At 47.1% G+C, this 22,313-nt stretch overlaps 1 protein-coding gene across 5 annotated transcripts in view; it reads right to left on the bottom strand.

The window, feature by feature from the left end:
- Positions 1 to 12,321, bottom strand: part of SOCS5 (suppressor of cytokine signaling 5) — a 240,537-nt gene extending 228,216 nt beyond the window's left edge. For 3 of the 5 annotated variants that reach the window (XM_073628497.1, XM_073628499.1, XM_073628498.1), the window contains exon 1: positions 11,996 to 12,304. The gene's annotated coding sequence lies outside the window, so the exon portion shown is untranslated. Of the gene's footprint in view, positions 1 to 11,995 lie in introns of all 5 variants that reach the window. The other 2 variants (XR_012244030.1, XR_012244031.1) reach the window with 1 other exon arrangement.
- Positions 12,322 to 22,313: the final 9,992 nt, after the last annotated feature.

Genomic DNA, 22,313 nt, shown 5'->3' with positions numbered 1-22,313 from the left:
CCCCAGCCCTAAAAACGATAGAAATAAGTAAAACCTGAGCATACCGTTTTAGGTGCATGACAACCCTACTATGAGAAATACAAGGAAAGGTATCATTTTCTGGGTAAATTTACTGTTGAATTGATGCAGAAAATGACAGCTGATATAGTATCATGAGAGGAAATAATTTTGTCATAATGCACTGGGAAGACTGTCCTAGTTAACAAGCAATGATCACCTGGTGGCCATTTCAACTGTGCAAAAAACAAATACACTTATTTAATCATCATTCATTTTGCAAACATGAGACCTAAAATAAATAAAACCCGGAATTCATTTCTCAGAATTAAACTAAAAATAGCCTACAAAGAAAACACACACACACACACACACACACAAAACACACACCAGTAAATTCTGGTCTGGGAGATCCAGGAAACACCTACAGATCAGATGGAATAGGCCCTAATAGGGAGTGGAAGATCCCTTTCCTTGACGGCATAAGCTCTGAAAATGAACTTCCCTGAGCCAACCAGCAATGCTGGAAGAAGAATCAGAATGTTGACACCTGCGACCTTCAGGGAGGAAAAAAAGGGACTCTTTCCAAAGAGGTTGTTGTGGGCTACGGAGGTCCCAACCCCCATACAGGCAGGGAGGTGAAACTTTCTTTTCATTTACAGGTAATGCATAAGAAACAAAATACAATGTCTATTATAGAGAATGTTACCATTGGTTGATCTTGATAGATAATCATTCAAAACAGAGGCCTGAGAATAGACTTTTACAACTACTCCCCCTTAAAAAGAAGGCTGCCCAGGCTACAGATAACCAGTCTGGGGGTGCAGTCAAGGAAGAGCAAGAAAGGAAAAAAAGGTAAAAAAAAAAAAAGGTAAGTAAGGTGATGATACCCCAAGCTTCGACTCCAGACTCTACTAGTGCCCTGTCAAGTAATCCAAGGAGAACTTTTTTTGTGAAGCAAGCACAATGTCCTCACGGAGTTGAAATGAAGAGACTACATTGAGGAGGAAGAAGTGTATAAGCCTCTGGACCACCTTATCAGCCCCCAACTTGGAGACACACCTGAAGGAGGTAATGGCCACCAAAAAAAAGGCCACCTTATCTGTAAAAACAACAAGGGGAAAATCCTAAATTGGTTTAAAGAAATTTCTGAAGAAGCAAAAGCACCAGATTCAGATCCCATGAAGACACAGGAGGTCAGAGTGTGTGTGAACATTAGTAACTCTTTGTATAGAGGTCCTGGACAACAGTGTGCAAAGCTAAAGGTTTCTGGAATAGCGTGGATAAGGCAGAAACCTGTCCCAGGTATTGGTCTTAGCCAGACTGGAGGAAAGCCAGAATGGGAGGAATGGAATATTCATGGGGGTTGAGGTACCTGCATTTGCACCAAAGTAGGCCCTCCAAGTGCGGTCAGCGTTGCCCCTATCCTTTAGGACCTAGGTTTCAACAGCAATAATTTTTCTCATTTGGCAGCAAACTCAATGAGAAGTCAGTTAGTTCCAATTAGAACTGAAAACAAAATTTCCATCCCTGTCCTTCGATTTTCTTCACTCATTTTAGTTAAAACTACTGTTGAATAGTCCCCGTTAACTCTTAGGTAACCAAAACTAATGTTCTAAAAATCAGGACATCTTTTGAATTTAATTTTACAGGTATAAGGCCAGCTTTAGGCTAGGTTCACTCTTGTGTGACTTGTCAAGTGACTTTGCTGTCCAAAGTTGCATGAAAAGTCTCAGTCCATTCATTTTAATGGCACCCGTTCAAATCTATGCGACAAGCCGAACAGCCATCACCCTGAGCTGGTTTTACTCAGTGACTTCAGTTGCACAAGTGTTATTAGGCCCTTTTATTTTTTTTTCTTAGCTCCTCTGCGCCTTGTCTCTGCAATTGCCAAATTGAGGGGATCCCCTGTGGGGTACTTCTGAAAAGGATGCGGAATGAGTTAGTATTAGCATGGCCGAGAAGGTCACAATAACCCAAGATGCTGACTGATGTCCTGGAGTTGTGTCTCTAGAACATCAGGTAGCCGGGAGACCAGCAGACGTGCTTCAATTCCCAGCAGAAATGGCAGGTGGAAATGCATCAACTAGTATGGAGCAACCACTTTACCACCCAAGCAGCAACCCTGTGTGGGAAAAACCCACCAAGTTTGAAAAAGGTAAACATAAGAACAATACCTACCACCAAGATAGATTCCCTGCGCCGCATTCAAATCACACTGAACTTGCAATCTGCAGTGAGTGTCAGTGCAAAGTTAATGACCCTCCACCCCCAAAAAACGCAGGTTGCAAACAGTGCTCTTGCCCGCATCAGATAGCATGTAATCCAATTGCAGTGCATTTCCAAAAATGGTGCATTCACTACATTTAGTGCGGTGCAGTGTGATTTCAGCCCATTCAAAATGAATGGACTAAAATCATACTGCACAGAACTGGATGTGAATCGCACAATTACATGCAGCACATTCCTGTGCGATTCATATGCAGCTCCTAGTATGGACCCTTATAGAAGAGGATAACACAATAAGTGATCACCCCACAAGTAAAAACAGGACCTGGTCACCATACAAGAGAACCCTGTCTAAAGCCTAGTAAATAATGTTGGGCGACAACGGACAGTTCAATAAAAACCGGCCAACATTCGTCCCGTGTGAATGACAGTCGGTCCGACAGAAGCTGGCCGTGCATGCTGGAAAACGAGCTGCCAACCTGCTCCCGATCTGACCGGAGTGGCCTGGCAGCGAGGCCACCCCCATCAAAAACACAATAGCACAGCAGGGGAGATTGTTGTACTAACATTGGTTTGTTAGTACAGCGGCTCCGACCGGAAATGTCAGGATGAAATTAAAAAAATAAATAAATAAAAAAAAAACCACAACGTTACTTACCGGTAACATTTTTTCCAGGAGTCTTTCAGGACAGCACACTTGAGAGCTTGGCTCCTCCCCTCTTAGGAAACACCGCCTCCACCAGACTTTTAAGTCCCCCCTTCCCTTTAGCCCGTCAGTTTTTGCACGAGAACCTCCGGCCAGTCTAGGGAGACATAAGAACACATCATAACAACTTTCATATTCCTGATGCTCTCACGTCCTAGTGGCAAGAAAATATTTGGGTGGGTATCGGTGCTGTCCTGAAAAACTCTTGGAAAAAACGTTACCAGTAAGTAACTTCGATTTTCCCTCTTTCGTCTTTCAGGACAGCACACTTGAGAGGATAAGCGAGCACTTACCCTAGGGTGGAACTACAACCTACAGAACTTTACACCCAAAAGCCTGGTCCTGGGCAGACAATAAGTCCAGTCTGTAGTGCTTAACGAAAGTCTAGTGTAGCACCAGCCAACTCTGCCTGTGACGTTGCCATAGCCCTGGTGGAATGAGCCCTAACACCTTCCGGAACTTCCACCCCCTTTGCTATTTAGGCTTGACTGATAACCAATCTTAGCCATCTGGCTATAGTGTGTCTAGAGGCTTTGGAACCCATCCTTGCCCCTGAAAAGAAAAAAAAGGGGAGTTGGATTTCTTAAACTGCTCCGTAACCTCCAGGTACCTTAATGCACATCTTCTGACATCTAACTTGTGGAAGACCTGTTCCTTCACAGAATTTGAGCAAAAAGTGGGTAAACAAATTTCCTGGCTTCTATGAAATTCCGAAACCACCTTTGGAAAAAAGGCCAGATCGGTTTTAACAATAATTCTATCCGGAAAAACTTAAAAAAAAAAAAAAGGCGCCCTCCTAGAGAGGGCTTGTAGCTCACTGACCCTCCTTGCAGTAGTGATGGCTACTAAGAAAACCGTCTTGAGGGTTAAAAACTTCACCGTACAAGACTCAATAGGTTCAAAAGGACCCTCTGTAAGGGCCTGTAGTACTAAGGATAGATCCCATACTGGAAAGGGGCGAGAGCTGACTGGTCTTTGCCTTCTTAAAGCTCTGAAAAACCTGGATATCCAGGGATTCACCGCTAGCTGTTGTTCAAGGAATACACTTAAAGCCGACACCTGACTTTTAAGGGTACTAAGTGCCAACCCCTTATCTGCCCCACTCTGTAGGAACTCTAGCACTGCTACTGGACTGCGAACACTAAAGGAGCTATCTGCGCACCAAGAACTGAATTTCTTCCAGACTTTCAAATAGATTCTGCACGTCTCCTCTTTCCTAGAATTCAGAAGAGTTGTTGTTATCAGTCCTTCGGAAAACCCCTTACTTCTCAGCAAGTACTCTTCAGTAGACAGGCAGCCAGATTCCACCTCTCCACCTGAGGGCAGCAGACTGGGCCTTGATAGAGTAGATCTTCCCTGACCGGTAGAATCCAGGGCGGTTCCACCGCCAGTTTCCTTAGGACCGAGAACCATGGCCTCCTGGGCCAGTGTGGAGCTATCAAGATCAGGGTCGTGTCCTCTAACTGGAATTATCTCAAGACCGCAGGCAACAGAACCGGAGGGTGTGGGGGGGGGGGTCGGGAGTCATAGCATTTGGCAAAATGCCAGCTCTGAGACAGAGCGTCTACCCCTATCACCCGGTCCCAGCGGTTCAGGGAGAAAAAGAGGGGGGCCTTCGTGTTTTCCCCTGAAGCGAAAAGGTCCACACATGGGATCCCCCATTTCTCGATAATCTTGTAGATGACTTGATTGAGGACCCAATCGCTTTCCCTCAACTTCCTCCAGCTGAGGAAGTCTGCTCTCTGGTTTAATTCCCCCTTCAGGTGAACCGCCGATAGTGAGAGTAGCGTGACCTCGGCCCAAATAAAAATAAATAATTTCCGTCAGACCCCAAAGGGAACCGCTTTTGGTGCCCCCCTGTCGGTTTACATAAGCAACTGCTGCGGAATTGTCTGAGCGGATCTGCACATGATGTCCCTGGAGCTCCTGTTGGAAAGCCCTGAGTGCCAGAAAAATGGCCCTCAGTTCTCTCCAGTTCGAGGACTGTACCGCGTCCTCGACCCCCCAGGAACCCTGTGCCAGACTCGCCTCCAGGTGTGCTCCCCAACCTGTACCGCTTGCGTCTGTTGTCACAATCTTGGACACAGGCAGAACCCACTCCAGACCCTGTGATAGGTTTGCTGCCGCCCTTCACCACCACAGGGATCTCTTCACGCGTACAGGAATGAAGACCGCCGAGTCCAAGGACTTCTGAGTGTGGTCCCAAACTTTCAGAATGAACCACTGTAAGGGGCGGAAGTGCAATCCTGCCCATTTTACCGATGGGAGGGCAGCTTTCAGCAACCCCAAGGCTGACATGGCTCTTCTTATGGTGATCTGGTGATTGCCCTGCAGAACTGCCAAGGCTCCGTCTATTTTGGCAATCTTTTCTTCGGGAAGGAAAACTCTCCTTTGGGTTGAGTCCAGGATGTAACCTAGAAATGTAATCCTCTGGGATGGAACTAGGCTGGACTTCTCCAAATTTAGGAGCCATCCCAGATGTTCCAGAATACTCCTTGCTAACTGCAAATCCTGGACCAGTTGCTCCGGGGAGGGAGCAAAAAGGAGCAGGTCGCCCAGGTATGCAATTACTGAAATTCCCTGAAGTCGCATAAAGGCCAGAACTTCCACCAAAACCTTGGTGAATATCCGGGGCGACGAGGAGAGCCTGGAACGGCAGATGCACTACCTCCTCCCCAGACCTTACCATGTGACCAACACCAGGAGTGCACCCCCCAGGACCAACCACCACCAGGGTCCCAGACGTGCCTCTCCTCCCCTCTGACCACTAAGAGGGGGGTTTACCCGTGAGCTAAATGGGAATAAGGTAAGGGAACACCACCCCAGGGTTCCACTTACCTTAGTGTGGCTGGTGCTGGCATCACCCGGCACAGAACAGGAACCATCCGTCTCCGACATCCCTCTGGCAAGGGGAGTGGTCCGCCTCAGAATGCTCCTCTGGCTGACACTACAGCCTTAATGGAGCCCGCACCAGTCGTCGCGCCGTTCGTTTATCCGTCCCGCGGCCGGAATCGGAAGCCGCGGTACGAACTGAAGTGCCCTCCCCGCCGGAAATGACGTCGCCCGTCATCCGACTCAGCGCTGCTCCATGCTGACTCTCAGAGAGAGGGGGATCAGGACACCTCCGCATCGCCCTCCCCAGGCAGCGGAGAAACGAACTCCCAGGCCTCCACATTACCCAAGGGAGGACAGGGAGCGCAATGCCACAGCAGGTAACCAGACTCCCCATCCGTGTGTCTGTGAGAGACACCTCTGTCTCTCCCTTCCATGATCGCACCGGCCTCAGCCTCACCAGCTGATATGGCCCAGGTTCCTAGTGATGTCTCCCTCTTGGAGGAAACACCAAAACTGACGGGCTAAAGGGAAGGGGCGACTCAAAAGTCTGGTGGAGGCGGTGTTTCCTAAGAGGGGAGGAGCCGAGGTCTCTCAAGTGTGCTGTCCTGAAAGACGAAAGAGGGAAAATTTAGTGGTGTGCAATAAGCTTTACCATATCCCACACTGCAGGTTCCCAGAGAGGACCAAACTTCACCCACCATGGTGGGCATACCCCTGTACAGTATTCTGTGGCCAACTACAAAAATGTACAGTATTCTGTGAGTGCCAAATGCAAAACCCAGGGCCGAAGAAAACATTACAGACTGACCCCACTGTTGCAGGGTCCAGGTACGATTCCCAAGATGTATATCGAGGGTTACCGATCGGGAAACTGGTAGCGAGCCCTGACACATTAAGAAGCTAACCCTTGATAGAAGTGCCAGGCAAAAAAAATATATATTGCATAGAGTCAGCAGGGTTATGAGGGTGTAATTTTGCCAGTGCCCAATTACCAGAGGGCTGCGTTGTATAGCCCACGCTCTAGGACTTCCTGTCTGGTTACGATATATCGATTTCATACTTTTTCTTACGTCAACTACATGTTACAGCCCATTACTTATCCAACCAGAAAACGAGCAGCAGGATATGGCAATGCAATCAGAAAATCTTTTGACGATCTAGCTGCAGAAACTAAAATATCATTCATTTCTAGAGTACTGTACATCTTCACTGATAGATATTGTCTGTTTGTGACAGACAGACCCATCTATCTATATATTGGATGCTGCTGCAGGGGAACCTGCACACTACTCTTCATTTACTATGCATAGAGGCAGAAAATATTACAGAGAGATCTAAGGAACAAAGCTCTCCTACTAGAGACTCAAAAGACATCTGATCATTACTATTAATTATACACGGCACCGTCATCTCCTATAGTGCTGAACAAAGGAAGAGACAAAACGCAAAATCAGTAATCCAGGTCATATAATAACTTGAAAAAAAAAAAAAAAACATTTTAAAATGATGAGCAAACATTCAGCAATACAAGATACCCATCTCCAGAGATACAGGTTAACAGTGTGAGGGAGAAAGTTAGTGGGATGCACATGTGGTTAGTAATGCAATCGACAGCATATATCTGATTATCTGTGATGTTGGAGAGAATAGTTATATGCATATTCAGCGTGCGAGAAGGTGGCTTTGTGTACAAAACGCTCTAACCAGTGACCACATTTCTTTCACCATTTTCAAATTGCTGCACAAGTAGTATGACTATGCACTGCATCGATGTGTCCAGTACTAAATTATAGATACACTAATATATACAAGGCTTTTTTTGCTCAGGGAATGGGTGCAGAATCAGATACCACCTCCCAAGTCACCCCTTGTCTCCACCCAGCTCTGAGTATCGCCCCTTCTAGAGAATTTAATAACAAAAAACAAACAAGCAGTAAAATAGATCCCCTGTAGCCAACAATAGAGCCACCCCCAGCAACAATAGATCCTCAATCCACCCCAGCAACAATAGATCGACACCCCAACAATCCACACCCCACCAACAACCAATCTCTGAGAGGATTGGTCCGCCAGTAGCAATAGATCCACCCCAACAACAGACCCCCCCCCACCCAACAAAATAACCCCCAGCAACAATACACCCCCCCCAAGAGGATTTATCCACCGGCAACAATAGATCACCGAGCAGCCAGCATTGAAGGGGTTGTAAACCCTCACGTTTTTTCTTACCTGAAACAGATTGTTCCAGCGACAAGCACATCAGCAAGAGCCATTGTCTACCGCTGCGGTCAATCAATCAAATCCAGTGACATGGGGCCGACTCCTGCTGTCTGTGTCAATGAACGCAGCAGCAGGACTCGGGAACGCACCCGCACGAGTGTCCCCATGAAAAGTGGCTTTCCATAGGGGCACTCGAGAAGAGGAGGAGCCAGGAGCACCACGAGGGACACCAGAAGAGGAGGATCGGGGGCCACTCTGTGCAGAACCCTTGCACAGAGCAGGAAAGCATAACTTTTTTTTTCTCCTCCTTTGTTTAATATAAATTATATATATATATATATATATATATATATATATATATATATATATATATATATATATATATATATATATATATATATATATATACACACATACACACACGGGTTTTGCACAGAGCAGCCCCGATCCTCCTCCGGAGCTTTACAATCATTTTGTTAGACCCTCCAGTAGCCAGAAACAACAGACCTCTCCCTCAACAGTAGATCCCTCCTAGCAAAAATAGCCGTAACAGATCTCTCAGCAGCTAACATCAATGGACCATCTGGCACACTTCAGCACCTCTTGCCATCACATACATTCAATGCTGGGATTGAGAGAGAAAAAAAAAAAAATATATATATATATATATATATATATATATATATATATATATATATATATATATATATATATATATATATATATATATATATAATTTTTTTTTTCCTCTCTCTCTCTCTCTCTCAATCCCAGCATTGAATGTATGTGATGGCAAGAGGTGCTGAAGTGTGCCAGATCTATATCTATCTATATACATACACACACACACACACAGAGCGCTATAGACCTCCCATGTGCCTTGCTATACAATTTATATGTTGACCTGTGATATCTGGATAAAACCAGCAGGGTTTCAAACATGTGGTACAAAATGCCTTGCATCCCGTCGCATGTATTCAATACTTCATATTCAGTGATGTGGATGTAGACAGGTAAAACAAGATAGGTGGATGTAGACAAGTAGAGGATCACAACATAAAAAAGTACTGCAAGTACAATTTGTGGTCTAGATATAATGCACATTCATCCAGGGTAACAGGAGCAGGTAAATAAAAACCCTTTTCTGAATATTAAGTTTGCTTTCTGAGTGTGATGGCCACATACCAAGAGGTACAGGGAGATGAGCGGTAGCAATACAAGCACACAAACTACTGAGCAGAGAGTCCTTACCAGTGAGAAAAAATAAATAAAAACTAGGTGAAGTACACAGACAGATCTTTCTATATGTAACCAACTTGGGTTAGAAAAAAGAATTAAATAAATTAAAAAAAAAAAAGGAGGATTCAGCAATACAGCCATGACCATTTAAATTAAAAATGCTGCTGCAATAGCAGAGTAACAGGGTCAGAAAAAATAAAACTGATCACCCCATTCCATAGAGTGTACAACAATTATTACACATACTGCACATCATCCACCACAGTTCAACTTTTCCAACAAGAATCTTTTTGTTTTTTTTCCTCCAGAACACTGGGGACAGGAACTCGGATGGAGCAATCAGAGTATGAATGCATGTTTAAAAATGTAAATAGAAAAAAAAAAAAAAGGGGGGGGGGGGGGGTCGACTTCTAACTGGATTGTAGCTGCATTCTGTCCACTAACTTCGCTTGCTTGAAAGGATGGATGTTTAGAATGCAACACCAAATATAAAACTGCAGCACAGAATGTTACAGTGAATACAGCACCAGACATTGAACAGAACAGCACCTAATACACAGAACACTGTATATAGTACAGGATACATAGAACACTGCACAACAATGGATACTGGAGAGATCAGAGCACTGCAGTACTGGACACACAAGAAAAAAAATTAACTATAATAATAATAATGATAAAAATAATAAATAATAATAATAATAATAATAATAATAATAATAATAAAAGGGCTTCAGACAGAATACTAGCAGTGGATGGGTACAGCACTGCACACTATACATATATTGTTACATTGGATAACAATGGACATAATATTGTAGTACTGGATAACAATGGATACTGGAAAGAACACTGAACAGTACTAGAGAATATATAACACTGTAGTGCTGAGTATATAGAACAATAGACAATGGGTATAACACTATGGAGGTGACACCTCTGGGTATATCTTTGTATGGATGGGGATGACACCCGAGTATAACACTGCATGGATGGAGATGTCATCTCCAGGGATAATACCTTTGTATGGATGGAGAGGACACCTCTGGATCCAGTTTTGGATACAGTATCACAGTATAGAAATGATACCTCTGGGTATAATAACTGTACACAAGGATGGAGATGACACCTCCGAGTATAACACTGCATGTAAGGACAAAGATGACACCTACAGTATAGGTATAACTACTATGGATGGAGATTAAACCTATAGATATAAATTCTGTATGGTGGATGGAGATGACATCTCAGGACCCTGCTCCAGGTATAACACCACCAAGGATGGAGATGACACCTACAGTATAGGTATAGTAACTCTGTATGGATGGGGATGACTGCTTTGGATACTAATCTAGGTATAATAATATTGCATGTAAGGATGTAGATGACACTTCTGGATACAACACTGGACAGGGGTGGAGAAGACTCCTCTGGATCCTAGACTAGGCATGTGGGTGGAGATGTCACTTCTGGGTATAACTCTGTATATGAGGATGGAGATGAGATCCCCGGATTCTACTCTGGGTGTCAGGATGGGGATGACTTCTCTGGACCTTGGTGTGGAGATGGGATACTGCTTTTAGTATAACACTGGGTAGGGAGGGGGATGACTCCTTTGATCTGGTGGGTTGCAGGATTGGGATGACTCCTTTCACTATAACACTGGGCAGGGATGGGAATGACTCCTTTGCTCTGGGGGGTACAGGACGGGGATGACTCCTTTGATCTGGGGGGGATGCAGGTTGGGGATGACTCCTTTGATCTGGGGGGGATGCAGGTTGGGGATGACTCCTTTGATCTGGGGGGGATGCAGGTTGGGGATGACTCCTTTGATCTGGGGGGGATGCAGGTTGGGGATGACTCCTTTGATCTGGGGGGGATGCAGGTTGGGGATGACTCCTTTGATCTGGGGGGGATGCAGGTTGGGGATGACTCCTTTGATCTGGGGGGGATGCAGGTTGGGGATGACTCCTTTGATCTGGGGGGTGCAGGACGGGGATGATTCCTTTGATCTGGGGGGTGCAGGACGGGGATGACTCCTTTGATCTGGGGGGTGCAGGACGGGGATGACTCCTTTGATCTGGGGGGGTGCAAGGATGGGGATGACTCCTTTGATCTGGAGGGGTGCAGGGATGGGGATGACTCCTTTCAGTATAACACTGGGCAGGGATGGGGATGACTCCTTTGCTCTGGAGGGGTGCAGGGATGGGGATGACTCCTTTCAGTATAACACTGGGCAGGGATGGGGATGACTCCTTTGATCTGGGGGGTGCAGGACGGGGATGACTCCTTTGATCTGGGGGGGTGCAGGACGGGGATGACTCCTTTCAGTATAACACTGGGCAGGGATGGGGATGACTCCTTTGCTCTGGAGGGGTGCAGGGATGGGGATGACTCCTTTGATCTGGAGGGGTGCAGGGATGGGGATGACTCCTTTGATCTGGAGGGGTGCAGGGATGGGGATGACTCCTTTGATCTGGAGGGGTGCAGGGATGGGGATGACTCCTTTCAGTATAACACTGGGTAGGGATGGGGATGACTCCTTTGCTCTGGGGGTGCAGGGATGGGGATGACTCCTTTGATCTGGAGGGGTGCAGGGATGGGGATGACTCCTTTGATCTGGAGGGGTGCAGGGATGGGGATAACTCCTTTCAGTATAACACTGGGTAGGGATGGGGATGACTCCTTTGCTCTGGGGGGCAGGGATAGGGATGACTGGTCTCGGTGTAGATGAAGCCCTAGGATAGCAAAGCAAAGTCCCTCACTCACCAGTCAGTGTCCCGGCTGATCGGCGCACTCATCCCCGGCACAGTGCGGCCTCCTCCTCCGCCCTCGGCTCCCCTTCCCCTCCTCACACCACAGGCGATCCCTAGGCCCTGCCACAGCCCCCAGGCCGCCTCCAGTGAGCGCTCAAGCCGCCTCCGCTTCCTCTCCGTGCACAGCGCTCAGCGGTGGCGGCGGCTCCCCCGCAGACACTATGGAGGCTGCACAGCATCCCCAGCCTGACCGCGACGGAAAATAACGAAGAGGACTAGACAGCCCCGACTGACGGCGGCCAACGTCCAATCGCCAGCCGTCTCGAACGGCCCCGGCCAATCAGACGGCGGGACGGCCAAGACAGCGTGGCTCGGGCTGCCTAGAAAGCCCAATCAGCGGGCTGTTGGCTGCCAACCATGCGCAATGAGGGCGGGCCCGAGTCCTAAGTTTGGTGGAGAGGCAGGGCTAACCCGGTAGCATTAGCTGAGGGGAGTGTGAGGTGTGGGGGAGCGCGGGGCTGAGGGGCCCAGTACCTCACAGACAGGGGCCACACTGCCCTTTGTGTTCCCCACCGGGCCTGAGGGCAAACAATAAGCCCTGATACCGTGCAGAGGATGTTTATAAGCCTCTGCTACTAACCCAATCTCCATTACAGTGCCTGTAAAACAATAATATCTGTGTGACAGAAAAATAAAGTTTTTTGGTTTTTTTTATAAATAAAGTACTTTGAGTTTTAAAGATAATGTCAGTAAAACATGCATTCTGTAATAATTAAAGGGGTAGTTCGCCTTTTCCAAAAACTGCCTATGCAGATGTAAGGGACATCTGTAAATAAAATCAAACTGCAGTTCTGACTAAAGATGAATGATACTCTTGCTATAGGTGAAGGTCATTTATGTACCTTCTGAAGCCTGACTGAAATACTACCAGGATGTTGCTAAGGACATTGCTAAGAGAGGCCTAGCTATTATTGCTCACCATCACAGGAGTGAGCTCTTTCTCTGATTCAAACCCCCTCACATTGGATTTCTTTCCCCTGATGCAGTAGTTGTGAGCTCGGCGTTTGAGTGCTCACTCTAGTGATGGTTCACCAGTAACAGTTAAGCCATTCCTAGCAAAGTTCTTGGAGTTTTTAAGTTAGGCTTCATGAGGTACATAAATGGCCTACACCCATAGCAAGCACATTATGCAACTTTACACAAAGCTGCACAGTTTCTTTTTATCTACAGATGCCCCTTATCTGTGTAGGCAGTTTTTAGTAAAGGCAGACATCTCAAGTCTCCCGTGACTCGTGGGACACACCTGCATTTGATGGCGGGCTCATGGACACCCGCGAGTGCAGCACGATCTCCCGGCTGAGCTTGCACTGCCACTCAGCCTGGAGCAGGACCAAACTGGCCTACCGGGATACTGAGAAATTTCCCGATAGGCTGCCTGCCCTGGGGCCGCTTTGAGCTGCGGCTGTGGCTGCAGCGGCGCCCAGGGCCGATCTAAATGTAGAGTCCTCCTCTCCCTCTCTCCGTTTGTGTAATCACAAACAGCAAGTGTCTCCCGCTGTGTCTTGCAGCTGCAGTCTTAACTGTTCGGCGGCCGTCCACTGTAACAAAACCTAACCTCCTCATCCATGATAGACGGAACACTGATTCAATTTCCCAGCATTGTATCAGTGTTCAGGTGACCGTCTATCATGGACGAGGAGGAGGGGTTTTGTTACAGTGGACGGCCACTGAACAGTTAAGACTGCAGCTGCATGACACAGTAGGAGACACCCGCTGTGAGTAATCAAGGTACTGTTGAGGCTGCAGATGGGCACTGATGAGGATACAGATGGGCACAGTGAGGCTGCATTGTTGACACTAATGAGGCTGCAGATGGGCACAGTGAGGCTGCGTTGATGGCTCATTGAGGCTGCATTGATGGGCACTGACGAGGCTGCATTGTTGGCACAGTGAGGCTGCAGATGGGCACAGTGAGGCTGCAGTGTTGGCAATGATAAGGCTGCAGATGGGCACAGTGAGGCTGCTTTGATGGCTCAGTGAGGTTGCATTGATGGGCACAGTGAGGCTGCAGATGGGCACAGTGAGGCTGCAGTGTTGGCACTGATGAGGCTGCAGATGGGCACAGTGAGGCTGCATTGATGGCTCAGTGAGGTTGCATTGATGGGCACAGTGAGGCTGCATTGATGGGCACAGTGAGGCTGCATTGATGGGCACAGTGAGGCTGCAGATGGGCACAGTGAGGCTGCAGATGGGCACAGTGAGGCTGCAGATTGGCACAGTGAGGCTGAAGATGGGCACAGTGAGGCTGCAGATGGGCACAGTGAGGCTGCATTATGGGCACAGTGAGGCTGCATTGATGGCTCAGTGAGGTTGCATTGATGGGCACAGTGAGGCTGCATTCATGGGCACTGACAAGGTTGCAGATGGGCACAGTGAGGGTGCAGATTGGCACAGTAAGGCTGCAGATTATCAGGCTGCATTGTTAGCACTGATGTTGGCACTGATGAGGCTGCAAATGGGCACAGTGAGGCTGCATTGTTTGCACTGATGAGGCTGCAGATGGGCACAGTGAGGCTGCATTGTTGGCACTGATGAGGCTGCAGATGGGCACAGTGAGGCTGCATTGATGGGCACTGACGAGGCTGCAGATGGGCACAGTGAGGCTGCATTGTTGGCACAGTTTGGCTGCATTGATAGGCACAGGGAGGCTGCATTGATGGGCACAGTGAGACTGCAGATGGTCACAGTGAGGCTGTATTGATCTCTTGTACCATGTCTGCAATCTATGACCATCTCTTGTATCATGTCCTCAGTCTCTGAGCATCTCTCGTATCATATCTGCAGTCTCTGACCATCTCTTCAATCATGTCTGCAGTCTCTGACCATCTCTTGAATCATGTCTGCAGTCTCTGATCATCTCTTGAATCATGTCCACAGTCTCTGACCATCTCTTTTATCATGACCGCAGTCTCTGATCATCTCTTGTATCATGTCTGCAGTCTCTGATCATCTCTTGTATCATGTCTGCAGTCTCTGACCATCTCTTGTATCATGTCCTCAGTCTCTGACCATCTCCTGTATCATGTCCTCAGTCTCTGATCATCTCTTGTATAATGTCCGCAGTCTCTGATCATCTCTTGTATCATGTCCTCAGTCTCTGATCATCTCTTGTATAATGTCCGCAGTCTCTGATCATCTCTTATATCATGTCTGCTGTCTCTGGGGGAGTCTGGAGAGGAGTGAGAGTACCGCCGGGATGGGGGTCACGGGAGGAGTCAGACGTGTGTGGACTATGGGATAAAACCAGAGCCACCAAGCTGAAGCCGTCTGACTGATCCCTGCACGGTGCACCTGAGAGGTCAGTGACAGCGTTGCCAGGCCAGTCTGGGGGGGGGGGGGGGGTCACTGATGAAAAGGGGGAGTGAATACAATAATGTAGGTGGCAATTATATAAAGGTTTCACCTTTACATCAGTAACCCCACCTCCTTACCTTAGTGTATTCTTTCTGCGGAAGGTCGTCTCTGGTCACCAGAGTCCCCCCCCCCACATTCCTGGGGTCCCTCCTTGCTGATTGCTCCACTTTTACCACTTTCAACCAGAATTTGCTCGCCGGATCAGATCCCTGGCATCTCTGTCATGCGAGGATTGCGGTGGGGTGTGCAGCCAGGTGTGACAGAGACTCCCCTGTGTGTAAGCTGGCAGACAGGCTCATCATGCAACTGCCAGCAGTGTGAACCCAGCGGCTGATGAGTCCTCCATGTCTGATAATGACAGAAGTCCTCCCCTTGCCAGGTAGGCCAGTCTGTGTGAGGAGGGAGGAGTCACACTGACTCTGGTACGCACAGGCTGGTCCCCCAGAGTGTGTGAGTTCTGCAGAGTGTGGATAGAGTGACACAGTGACGCTGGGCCAGACATCTAAAGTCTCCCGCAGCGGCAGCTCCCGCACACCTGCAAGCGCCTCGCAAACTCCCGGGAATGATCAGTGCGGCACAGAACATCTGTGAACACCAATCTCCTTTGTATCGATTTTTGTGTGAGTACCTCAGCACATCCAGGGGAAAGACTGCCAGACGTAGCATACTTTCCAAGGACATCATTGTGCTAAATCCTGTTTACTTGTCCTGGGGAGTACTTCAGAGCAGCCAGGCGGGCTGGTAGTTTCTGCAAGTGTCAGAACTGGGTGTTCTACAGAGGAAGCAGGATACTTCTGCATACACTTTGCAGCTTTGTGCTAATTCTTTAAAGGGGATTGAGAGCACCTGATCCATAAAGGATCTTGTCACTCACTGATTCATAGAGACTGTGATTATTCTGGAGGGAGTACAGTCCCATCGTGCATAGAGAGATCTTCATTTTTGTACATAGAGAAAGAAGTTTGTCCTCATCTGTATTTTATTAAAGTCAACTTGGGCATCCCATAATCCCTACACCTAGTGTAGCACCCTCTACCTTAGGTAGGTAAGTGCTAGAGTTGTGTTTGTATTTTTACTGCCAGTGCAGGTAAATTTAGGCAGGCTTAGCTGTGAGCTAGGCCTGTTTGTTTTTGATCTGGGAGCAGGGGAGTGGTTTAGTGAAGCAGCAGGTGACTGACATGTGCCTCAGCTCTTGGGCACCTTCTCTGTTTCCAGTGAGAAGGTTCTGGAAAAGAGGCAGGGCAATGTGCCGGAGTGACAGGGGGTGTATTTGGGAGCCCTGACCAATCCCCAACTAGGATTTGCAGGGGGCAGGCCTCCTATATATACCCATTGTCAGCCTGTTGTGGGAGGAGTTGTCGGGTGGAAGAACTGAATGATGGCATGTTAGGCTGTGGTGGCCCTTGAGGGACCCCCTTTCTGGAAGGGGGGTGTACCTCAGGCCTGGAGCTCGGGAGCTGGGAGGTAGCCTCTCTCTATAGGGTCATCGAGAGGTGTCCTGGAACAGGAGCAGGAAGAAGACAGCTGGGAGCACGGCCAGGAAAGTCATTCAGGAGGGATCCATTCTGGGGTCAGTGAGTGGGAAGCACAGTGAGAAGCTCTGGAAGAGACATGCCAGGATCGGATATGGAGCCAGAGGGACAGACTGTGGGGTTGTTAAAGTTAAGTTGCTGCAGCCAGGAGGGTTGGCAGGACTTGCATCAGACATGTTGGGAGCAGTAGTCCACCAAGGATCAGTTAGCACAATTATCTTCATCTAAAAGGATACTAGGAAAATGTTAGGACTTATTCAGTGAGGCCTAGCCATGTGCTAATGTTGACAGGAATCTAAAACAGCATAGTAAGGAGCTGGAGGAGATGTGCAGTATAAGAGACTGTCAGTTTGGATTCAATTATCTTTATTTCAACTAGATGTATTTATCATTTGGGCATCCCATGTCCCTTTTCCCCATCCAAGTTTAATCCCCTAATAAAAACAACAAAAATAAGCAAGAGACTGTTCATTGACTGGAGAAAGTGTGCCTAAAATGGATGTCTGACCAGCAGGGTGATGTGTGGATGCTGAAACACGCAGCGACCCCACGGGGGCACCGCTACATTTGGAGATCCCACCGAGATCTGCCATCACGCTTAACCTGTTGGGCGTCGCCCCTAGCAACGTAGAAGAAGGGGGACTTTGCTTGTTCCGTTGCATAGAGGATTCAACGAAGGAAAATAACTGTGTGTTTGCCTGCAATTCAGCTTTTAGTGCCGTTGTCAATAGCAACCATCCAGGATTGTCAATATTGTTGTTCCTGCTACCCAGTCACCCCAACCAGGGCTGGGGCGGACACTTGTACCTAGCCTGTAATTCAGTCACTGGAAAATATGTGCCGTCACCCGTGGCAACCACGGCGGGCAATCGCGCCCATGGATTACAAATATGACCATCGCTCTGTTCGGCGTGGACATTTCTTACTGGATTACAGGAAACTCTACTCCAAACTCCTGCTTGAAAACAGTAAAGTGTGTGTGAGGATGTCTACCGTTACCCCGGGTGATAGGAAGCAGCCTGGGGGTGCCTGCGGGCGGGACTATTTTAAGTCAGTCCTTTACAAGGAGGCATGGGTTGCTGACTTTATTGTTGCCATAGGCAACCACTGGACAATACACCTGCTATCAGTCTCTAGTTACTGTGGCACAGTCCGCGCCAAGCAACATGTCTGGCCAAAACCTGCTAGTATCAGTATGCCTGCAAACTCCAGTTTGTTCCACCAGGGTTTAATGCAGTGCGTGCAGAATGGAATCTGTTTATCAGTTCCTCAGGCACCAAGCAGATGGGGAGTTGGAAGGCGGAGCCATGCCCTGGAGAAAACTTACAGGTTACAGCTAGCTGCAGACACCACGAGGCAGCTGAAGATGGCAGAGGGTAATCGGCTGATGCCCACACTGCAGTAGTTACCTGATGTGCAGGAGTGGGTGCTGGTGGATACTGGCATTATATGCTGGACCAATGTAACCATGCAAAAATATACCATAGACAAAAACCCACCCAAGCTCTACTGCACAATTGTAGAGTAATGAGCTGAATATCGGTGCTCAGGCTTGTTGTGTCCCATGAACATCAAAATAGTAAGAAATGCCAGCAACACGATTGCTTCTTCATACAAATCCTTATTTGATAATAACAGCCGAAACGCGTTAGCCCTATAGATGTAGCACTGCTGTTAGTGCCAAATAAAGATTTGTAAAAAGAAGTGTAGCGGTGCCCCCGTGGGGTCGCTGAATGTAGTAGTTCCACACGTCACCCTGCTTGGCCAGGCATTCACTTCAGACACACATTGCCAGTCAATGAACAGTCCTTTAGCTTGTTTTTGTTGTATTTACTTAGGGGAGTAACCACTTGCTGACCGCCGCACATTTACGTTGGCAGAATGGCTCGTACAGGCAACCGCCGCACATTTACCTTGGTAGAATGGCTCGTACAGGCAAACCTGTACGTCCCTTTGAAACTGCAGCCTATTGGGTCCCGCGAACTCGATGTTCGCCGCCGGCCCGCGATTATGACGAGGAGAGGCAGAACGGGGAGATGCTTATGTAAACAAGGTATTTCCCTGTTCTGCCTAGTGATACGACAGGGATTTAATGCTCCCTGTCATCGGGAGCAGTGATCGCTGTCATGTCAGTGGTAGCCCATCCCCCCACAGTTAGAATCACTCCCTAGGACACACTTAACCCCTTGATCGCCCCTAGTGTTTAACCCCTTCCCTGCCAGTGTCATTTATACAGTAATCAGTGGCTATTTGTAGTTCTCATCGCTGTATAAATGACAATGGTCCCAAAATTGTGTCAAAAGTGTCCGATCTGTCCGCCATAATGTCACAGTCGCGATAAAAATCGCAGAATGCCGCCATTACTAATAAAAAAAAATTAATAATAAAAATGCCATAAATCTTTCCCCTATTTTGTAGATGCTATAACTTTTGCGCAAACAATCAATATATGCTTATTGTGATTTTTTTTTACCAAAAATAAGTAGAAGAATACATATTGGCCCAAACTGAGGAAAAAATTAGTTTTTTATATATTTTTTGGGGATATTTATTATAGCAAAAAGGAAAACATATTGCTTTTTTTTCAAAATTGTCGCTCTTTTTTTGTTTATAGCACAAAAAATAAAAACCGCAGAGGTGATCAAATACCACCAAAAGAAGCTCTATTTGTGTTAAAAAAGGACGTCAATTTTGTTTGGGTGCAATATCGCACGACCGCGCAATTTTCAGTTAAAGCAACGCAGTGCCGTATCACAAAAAGTGCACTGGTCAGGAAGGGGGTAAATTCTTCCGGGGCTGAACTGGTTAAACTTGGATGGGGAAAAGGGACATGGGATGCTCAAATAATGAATCTTGCTTGTTTGAACAAAAGATTGTTGAATCTATATTGGCAGACTCTAAAGCTCCATACTCCTCCAGCACACTACTTGAGATCACTTCACTTTCTCTACTGCGCAATCCTAGATTCCTGACACTGTTAGCACATGGTTAGGCCTCACTCTGAATATGCCCCAACTGTTCAATATCAGCCACTTTCTGGCAGGGGTCTGCAGTCCCCTTTGGTGTAGCAACCAATAGCGATGAAAAAGTACACTTGTGCTAACTAAAACTTGGCAAACTACTGATCCCAGTAAGTCCTGTGCAAATCCTGCCAACCTCTTGGCTGCAGCAACTTGACTTCAACAACACCACAGTCTCTCCCTCTGGCTTCACATCCAATACTGGCATGTCTCTCCCAGAACTTCTCACTGTGCTTCTCACTCACCGACCCCGGAATGGATCCCTCCTGAATGACTCTCCCGGCAGTGCTCCCCGCTGTCTTCCTCCTGCTCCTGTTTCAGGACACCTCTCAATGACCGTGTAAAGAGAGGCTCCCTCCCAGCTCCCGAGCTCCAGGCCTGAGGTCACCCCCCCCCCCCCCGAAAGGGGATTCCCTCAAGGGCCACGACAGCCTAACACTCCATCACTCAGTTCTTTCACTCAACAACTCCTCCCACAACAGGCTGACCATGAGTATATATAGGAGGCCTGTCCCCTGCCAATCCTAGTTGGGGATTGGTCAGGGCTCCCAGATACACTCCATGCCACTCCAATCCTCTGCCCTGCCTCTTTTCCAGAACCCTCTAGAAACAGAGGAGGCGCCAGAGAGATAAAGTACATGTCAGTCACCTGCTGCTACACTAAACCACTCCCCAGCCCCCAAATTTACCTGCACTGGCTGGTAAAAACACAACTACCTCTAGCAACGTACCTAAGGTAGAGGGTGCTACAGAAGCAAAATTAATTAAGATTTTGTTGCTGCCATTTCTTGCTATTTTAACCACTTCAGCCCTGGAAGAATTGGCTGCTGAATGACTGGGCCATTTTTTGCGATTCGGCACTGTGTCACTTTAACTGACAATTGCGCGGTTGTGCGATGCTGCACCCAAACAAAATCAACGTCCTTTTTTTCCACAAATAGAGCTTTCTTTTGGTGGTATTTGATCGCCTCTGCGGTTTTTATTTTTTGCGCTATAAACAAAAAGAGAGCGACAATTTTGAAAAAAAAAACATAATGTTTTGTACTTTTTGCTGTAATAAATATCCCCATTTTTTTTTTTTAAAAACTAATTTTTTTCTTTTCAATCTTAGATTATTTCAAAATAAGGGTAGAACAGAAAAATAAAGTACTTTACAGTATAATATTGCATACATTATATACAGAGCATTAAGGGAACTCTTTACTATACACGCACATGAATATATGTTTTAACATACAGCTTCTGGAGAAATATTATATTGTCATATTGTATGTAGAGGATTTCAATGTAAAAATAGAGTAACATGTGTGGTGGAATCATCCTATATCCTCTTTTGTGATTTCGCGTGTTTGTGTTATCTGGAGGTTCCTCCTACTCAGACTGGAACTCCGTGGGGATCATTCAATCGCTTATTATAAATATGCATGTTGTTGAGCAATTCTGGTTATATGATGTTTGTTTATATATTTGAGTGACTGGTTCAGTACATAAAGAAAAGGAAACAGAGAGAGAGGGGTAAGAATGATAGCATGTAGAGAGATAGGGGGTGACAACAGAAGTGGGAAGCACCCCAGCATGGCTAATCGGTGGGTAAAGATGGGGCATCCCTGACCCATATGGGGAAGTCATCGGAATAACGAAACATCGACCATGAGGTCCAGGTGGTGGAGAACTGTTCCTCCCTTCCTGCTTCCTGCGCCAGCAGGCGCTCCAGATCTCTTATCCGATCCACTTCAACAGCCCAATCACCCAAGGAAGGTACATCTGTTGTTCTCCAATGTCTGGGGATTACTGTCCTGACTGCGGCCAAGAAGTGGCGCAGTATGTCTTTTTTAATCAGCTTGAATGGGCCCGGAAGCATAGATAGTAGGGCTATCTCTGGTGTGGGCTTAATTGAGGTCGCCATCAGCCTGCTGTATAGATCAAAGACCTTTTGCCAAAGTTTCCGAATTGGAGGGCATGCCCACCAGATGTGGAGCATTGTCCCACTTGAGGACAGGCATCTCCAATAAGTACCTGATAGAGAAGGGTTGAATCGTTGAATAGTCACCGGGCATCTGTACCACCTTGTTAATAGCTTAAACCCTTTTTCTTGAGTCTTAGTTGCCAAGGAGATCCTATGCGTTAAGATAAAGCTTTTTTGCCAATCAGCAGGGGAGATGGAATGCTGTAGGTCTGTTTCCCATTTCTGCGTATACGTTGGATATTCAGGGTTAGATATGTTCAATAGAAGGGAATATAACAGTGATACTACATGTGTTGGCGGGTCTGGTTGTAAGAGCAGCTCGTCAAAGTCTGTTGGGTCATCCAGGATTTCTGAAATGGGGGAGAAAGAACGTATATATGACATTAATTGACTCCTTTG

The sequence above is a fragment of the Aquarana catesbeiana genome, linkage group LG04 (genome assembly GCF_042186555.1).
Source record: "Aquarana catesbeiana isolate 2022-GZ linkage group LG04, ASM4218655v1, whole genome shotgun sequence".
Taxonomy (NCBI): domain Eukaryota; kingdom Metazoa; phylum Chordata; class Amphibia; order Anura; family Ranidae; genus Aquarana; species Aquarana catesbeiana.
This window is presented reverse-complemented; position numbering and strand designations above follow the sequence as displayed.